This window comes from Bombina bombina, chromosome 3 (assembly GCF_027579735.1).
Source record: "Bombina bombina isolate aBomBom1 chromosome 3, aBomBom1.pri, whole genome shotgun sequence".
Lineage (NCBI taxonomy): Eukaryota > Metazoa > Chordata > Amphibia > Anura > Bombinatoridae > Bombina > Bombina bombina.
Window position 1 is genome coordinate 621547494 of NC_069501.1, and position 7429 is coordinate 621554922.

The window sequence follows — 7429 nt, forward strand, 5'->3', positions numbered from 1 at the left end:
GTTTAAAGATGCCAGCTGATAAGCATGAAGGCCCAAAAGTTACGGACTCTCTATATAAGAGAGTGTCTATGATGCGTATGGTCACACACTCACCAAGTACCACTGACTTTAAAGCCAATTCAAATACATGTGTCCTATATCTATTTGAATTAGAAAGGGGGAATTATGTCAGGGTACAGGTAAATGAGAATATATATATATATATAAGACAGGGGAATGTGTTTATGTATGAAACCATATTTTTTATCAGATATACTGTGGGGTTGCAATTCTGATGTCAGAAATTGACTTGAGGCCCATGTAGTTTGAAAACACATTTAGGAGTCAATGCAGACAGCATATCCCAAAAAAAACCTTCTCTCCTTCATCCAAGGAATTACTTGCATAATTATTTCAGAGAGAACAAAGGAAATTGCTTTCAAAGTAATCATAGAAGGGGTCATTTTAAAAAGACCTATGGTCACTACCTGGAAAATGTGTGATACAATATCATACTCCATACAAAAGTAGCCTAGTGGTCTGGTAAAGGGACACTATTGTGTGGAAAAGGACCATTCAAACTTGATGCAAATTGGTACCCTGTGGGTGAGAGGGAAACTGAGTCTGTAATCAGGAGTGAAAAGCTGGTCAAAATCCCAAGGAAATGGTAATTAGCACAGGCTTGTTAATTGCCCCTAAGCATCAAATACATGTCTGTATTACTAGCTACACAGAAAATATATGATTGTAACTTTAAAATTAACCCCTTAATGACCACAATGTACCCTGTATGTCACTGGTCGTTAATGTTTTTTTCAGGACATAATAGCACAAGTCTAGCAAGAACACACTATTAATGCCCTCCCTCCTGCAGGCTTTGTGGAATAGAGCTGTCTCAACGCTGGTGGCAAGACCGTGCTATAAAACAATCAAGTCGCAAAAAAAGGCCAGTGACATACAGGGTACGTCGCTGGTCCTTAAGGGGTTAATTGAAATTACAGCTTGTATAATATATATATATATATATATATATATATATATATATATATATATATATATATATATATATATATATATATATATATATATATATATATATATATATATATATATATATACAAATAGACATATGAATGCTTAAACATTTCTAACAATTATTTCTTTGATTGCAGACAAGTGGTCATGGGCATAAATCTATATATTAAGGAAGAAGTACACTGAATATAAAACGTGCTGTGTTTGTATATAAATGTGGGGAAATGACCTGGTGATATTTTAAATGGATTTTAAGCTAATCAGTTAGCAGTATAAATTACTTTGATATAATATAATGTTAAAAACATAATGTGTTTGGTATCAGGATAATCAGAAAAATGATATGATACTACCCCATCTATAATTAATATTGTAAGTGATTGATGAAAAAAGTTATGGTCTGATAAATAATCACTTTATAAGAATGTATTAAATTGTTAAAAATGGTTAAATGAATCTGTTTGTCATGTTGCCCCCGATGGCCAAAACCCGGTGTTGCAATGCAATAATTACAGCCAAAAGACAATTGGTTGTTAACAAAGATGCATTTTCCCTAGCAACCATATATCCCAGGTTGTCCAATCAGAAGGGACAAGGATCCGTAAGGGCCTATCCAATTCGTCAGTGATGGTACAAAACAAAAAGGGGTGGGGTAATATCACATGATAAAAACCCCAAGCATAGAAAAGGCTAGGGGCTGTCTGTGTGCAAAAACTGTGACTGATAAAAACTTGGCTGCGTTACATACAGTTACAAAAGGCATAATAGCTACCTTCTTTTCCAGAATCAAAAACTCAATTTTGGTATTTTGAGGCAAATTGGATAAACAAAGAAGTTTTTGGGAGATTGAACTACAATTTGGTTCAAACTGGTGATGAATGATTATTCTAATTTTTAATATTTTAAACAAAGGTAATTGGTAAGACCATAGTCAAATTGTTGGTAGCAGACTTAAAGGAATAAATTGTATTTTAACCTTGTATTCATAGCCTAAGTATTGTTAAACAAATCCTAAATGCTAAGTTGTTTATCTGGTAAAAAAAAATAAAATAAAAAAAAAAAATATATATATATATATATATATATATATATATATATATATATAATTGTCTTAATTGTAGATAACTAAGAATTTATTTCAGTTAGATATATTGGCATTCAAAGTGACTGTTTACATTAAGGATATATGTACTTTTAGTGTCCTAATTAGAATTGCATGAGAATAAATTGTGGGCTAAATAGCTGAGTGTATTGCTTGAATGTTAGTATCTAAATATCTTTGAATCTCATTGTGATATTTTAAATGCAACTCTGATTTGGGAGGCTATTGTGAATAAGGCAACTTTTATGATCTTTGCATAGCATATTTTAATAAGTCACGTGTATAGTATTGATTCATCACGATGAGGTTTTGAATAAGGAATAATCCTATATAAGGTCAATATGTGGTTGTCAATATGAATTTTTGACATACCCGTTAAAGAATATTATTTACTACTCAATACGAGGTGTTTGTAGGGTTTTTAATGAATATAATAACTTTTTAATATGATGTAATTTTATTTCTGTTTACATCATAGGAACAATAGCGTATTGTAAGACAACTTATTCCTGGATGTGGCTTTGATTGAGGGTGTTTACATAGTATGTATCATGATGCATTTAATTCAAATACTTCTGTATTGAGTCTTTATTTAGCGTTTGCCCAAACAAAGTGATACATGTATTACCTACTTTGAAGAATACTTAAGCCATACAGGACTGTTATAACCAACAAGCCTCCATATATAATTTATATCGACTTCCCTGCACATCTGATGAATGTGGTCAAAAGAGGTGTGTATGTAAACCGAGGTCGCATCATCACGTTGGAGGAGTGGCCAACAAGTATATAGGGGAGGATCGCGCCTGGGAAATGTCAGCCGCCTTCAGAGTCTTGACAATGTCCGAAAGAGCAGGACGAAACACGTAGACGCAAGGAGGGTTTGTCTGAACATCCATTAGTATTGTATAAGCCGAATAAAGACTGAGAAAGTTCTTAGTGAGAACACCAAGCGGGGAACCTACGGGAGGTGGAGACAGAGAGTTTCTAACCTAATCCTGCACGTATCTACTATCCGGAGTTGTTTCACGGACCTTTTTTTATCAAGGCACGATTATTTTATCTTCTTGTAAGTGCAATCATTTGTATGCTCACAATAAAATTGTGTTAGATTCACCTTGAGTCATGGATGCGCTCTGTGTTCTATCATTCCAGTGTATTTGTTGTCAGTGCACTCCTTAGTGCCCTGGGAGAAGTAGCAGCACCACCAGCTCAGCAACACAGAAGTACCCAGAGGATGTGAGAATACCCAGTGGAAATGAGTTTACCGATACTAGTTTTTACCATACTCCTAGAGCCATTAAGTAAGTATCTATGTCGAGCTGTATTCTAATTAATTTTATTTATTAAGTATTTTTCTGAGTGGACATATGATACAATTAATCAATTGTGTATACAAAGTATTAATTGTGTATACAAAGAAATTTATTGTTAACACTCGCATATGAAATAGGAATTTTAATTACTAATATATTCATATAGGAATTTTTTACAATATTTATTTTATTGGTTTGTAACAATAATGGTACAGACAGTCAGCGCAGTAATTGAATTTTTGGTGTTTGTATAAGTGTTAAAGGTGTATTACAGCAGCATGGCTGGAAGTACCATTGAGTGTTCAATAGATACAAATGAAGACATGGCTTATTTTCAATGCCGGAATAGAGCTATAAATTTTTAGAAGCTACTAATACTAATGGAAACGGTGAAGATCCTCATTCTTTATTCAAAACGTTAGAAAAATTAACAGCTGATGCCAAAGAATGGCATGATTTAATTTTATTGGATAATTATGTGATGCATAATGTAATTCCTAGGGGACTAAGAATAAAAAAATTCCCAGCATTTCAACTTGATGAAGTGGAATTTTCCACTGAATGGGACAAAGCATTACATGAGTGTTCAATAACCCTTATTAAAATCCTCATCAAATATAGGGAATTCAAATTACAAAATTTAAAGGTAGAAATCCAGGAAGCTTCCAATAAGGTAACACCATATAAAATGGACGAAAAGTGGAAAAAAATTGATGATGACATTAAAGCAATAATTTCAAAGATAGAAAAAGATATGGTTACTCTCAAAACTGATAAATTAAAAAAAGATTTAGAGGACTACAAGAATGATCAAGTGTACAAATATAAGAGGATTAAGACAGATCATAATAAACAAATTGCTACAGGGGGACAATACCAACAAAGACGCAGTTACACACACAATGGGATGAATAAGCGTTTCAATAATACTGACACTAGTCATAGTAGTCAGGTAGAGCATACTATTCAATTAAACCCACAACAGGTAGCCAGCATCAAACCAGTGAATAATACCCCCAATAGTTTAAAAATTAAAACTAAACCTATTGGTCTGGCAAATGGGGATTATAGGGGGGCAAGACCAAAGGAGTACCAACAGAATTAGTACTACAGCAGTAATAATACCAATAGAACTCACTTATTCTAGAATGGGAAGAGGTCAGTATAACAATCCCCATAGAAGGGGGGACATAGACACAGTTATGATCAGATACAGGGGGCCTATTCTAATCATCATTGTTCTAATATACCACCAACCTAATGCACACAGAATCCTAACAAAAACATAGCTGGATCACATCAGGTAGAGGTACAAAATGCATGGAATGAGCCTCATTTTTTAGAGCAGCGACCAGTACGTCATCCTCCATGGAGACCCATGGAAGAGAAGGTGAATTCACCTTTGATGATGGGGACAGGGAAAACAGAAAGAGACAAAAGAGTGGGAACTAAACGAGGAAAGGAGGGGGGCCAACGATCCAAAAAAACAGAGGGAAAGGAGGAATTATTAGAAAAGGCCAAAAATAATATTTTTAATTTATCCAATATTGAATTAACAGATATGGATTTACTCCTACTCAACAAAGGTTTGAAGTTTGCACCAAAGAAACTTTCTAACCAATTTGAAACGTATATTGACTTACAAAAATTTGTTAGAAAGCTTAACTTTAAAACGGTACTTTGCTAAAAACCCTAACATATAAAAAGTAAAACAGGGAAATTATCAATAAAAACGATTGTGAAAATCAGACTGGGTGGAATAAAGAGGACACGGAAATCCTAAAAATATTAAATCAATTAGATTCCCCTATAGAGAACAGTGGTTCATATAATGCATCAGGGGACATTAATGAATTACTGGAACTAAGTACTCACGATACAGAAAGTGAGATTATACACAGTCATTTCAAACGCCCCTTATCCTTCAATCCTACTTATACACAAGGAGAGTATATTCCAGTGTTTAATAGAATTCTAACTGAGGAACTTAATAAATATTTTGAATCTGGGTCTCATACCAAGGAATTAAAATGTAGGGATAATTTAAATATGAATGAGAGACAGCCTCTCAATAAATTAAGAGATGACCACCAATTGGTCATAAGGCAAGCGGATAAAGGAGGGACAATAATTGTCCAAAATAGAGAGGACTATTTAGGGGATGCAAATCGGCTTTTAAATTATTCGATCACATATACCAAACTTCAAGGTGACCCCACGTTAGAATATAATAAAAATCTTCTTAAAATTCTCACCGATGCAAAGAATGAGGGAATATTGAACAATGATGAATTTGTATTTATTTTTATTCCATTTCTAAAATACCTATTTTCTATCACATCCCAAAAATCCACAGACACCACCAATCCCCCTGGTCAACCTATTTCCGGTGTAGACTCTATCACGAGCAATCTGTCCACATATATAGACTCATTCATGCAACCCATGGTGAAACAAATTAGATCTTATGTGAAAGATACCTCAGACATTAACAAATTGGAAGGGATGCAATGGAATGAGAGATATGTGTGGATGACTTGCGACGTGGCGGCCTTATATACCAATATCCCTCATGATAAAAGTATAGAGGCCTTTAATGTTAAAGGTAAGGAGAGTGGTATGTCTGAGAGGCATTTGGGATTTTTAGAGAATAGTATTGAGTTCATTCTAAAGAATAACTATTTTTGTTTTGATAATACATATTACAAACAAATACAGGGAACAGCCATGGGCACCTCCATGGCGCCCTCGTATGCCAATTTGTATATGGCAACGTTTGAGGACGAGATTTGGCAGAACAACCCATATGCCAATAATATCGTCAAATACTACAGGTATATTGACGATATTATAGCCATATGGCAAGGCGATACTTGTGAGGCCCAGAATTTCGTTAAATATTTAAGTAATAATCGGTTCAACCTCGCATTTACTGAAAAAAATCTCAAAAATAAGTATTGAGTTTTTGGATATTGAATTGTTCATAGATCCCCTATCAAATTCCGTGATGGTAAAAAATTATCGAAAACCAACTGATAGTAATGGCTTTCTCAATGCCAAAAGCGGACATTTAAAGAATTGGAAGCAGAATATTCCATATGGACAATTCCGCAGGATAAGGCGGCATTGTTCAAGGATAGAAGACTACCACAAGGAAGCAGATGTGCTTCAAAATAAGTTTATAGAAAAAGAATATGATAAAGAACTTATTAAACAAGCAAGAGAGGTTAACGCCACCTGTGAACGTAGGGATCTATTACATTCAGCCAAAGAAAAAGATAATACACAAAAAGATGACAGCAATAATAGTGTGAGGTTCATCACGACTTATAGTGAGGGAGCGGGCTTTATTAAAAGAACACTTCATAAACATTGGGGGATTTTAAAAGCAGACCCCATATTGGGACCCATTATCGATGAAAAACCCAATATTGTTTTTAAAAGGAATAGGAATTTGAAAAACATATTGGCCCCATCTAAACTGAAGGGACCACTTAAGACAAACATCAACAAGTCAGGGACCCTGGATCAATGGGTCACAGGTAAACCAGGGACTTTCAAATGTGGACAGGTCACTTGCTGTATGTGTGCCCATAGCTGGAACCATGATTTCATTATGAATTGGATTAATACCAAAAGGGTGCCCATCAAGGCTAGAGGCAATTGTCATTCCACATTCGTAGTCTACGGTTTAACCTGCGGTTGTGGGAAAATTTACATTGGGAGAATAAAAAGGAGATGCTCTGAACATATTAACAACATAGAGCTAGTTTTGAAGACACATAGTGTGTCTGAACATTTCCGGCTTTATCATCGACAGGATCCTAGTAGTCTTCGAATTAGCATCCTGGAGATTGTCCCACTAAGGTACCAAGCCACACCAAAGGTTAACTATTTTAAGACAAAAGGAAACAAAATGGATCCAAGAGCTAGAGAGTTTAACACCTAAGGGTCTCAATATAGATTTGGACCTACAGGCCTTTATGATTTAGACTAA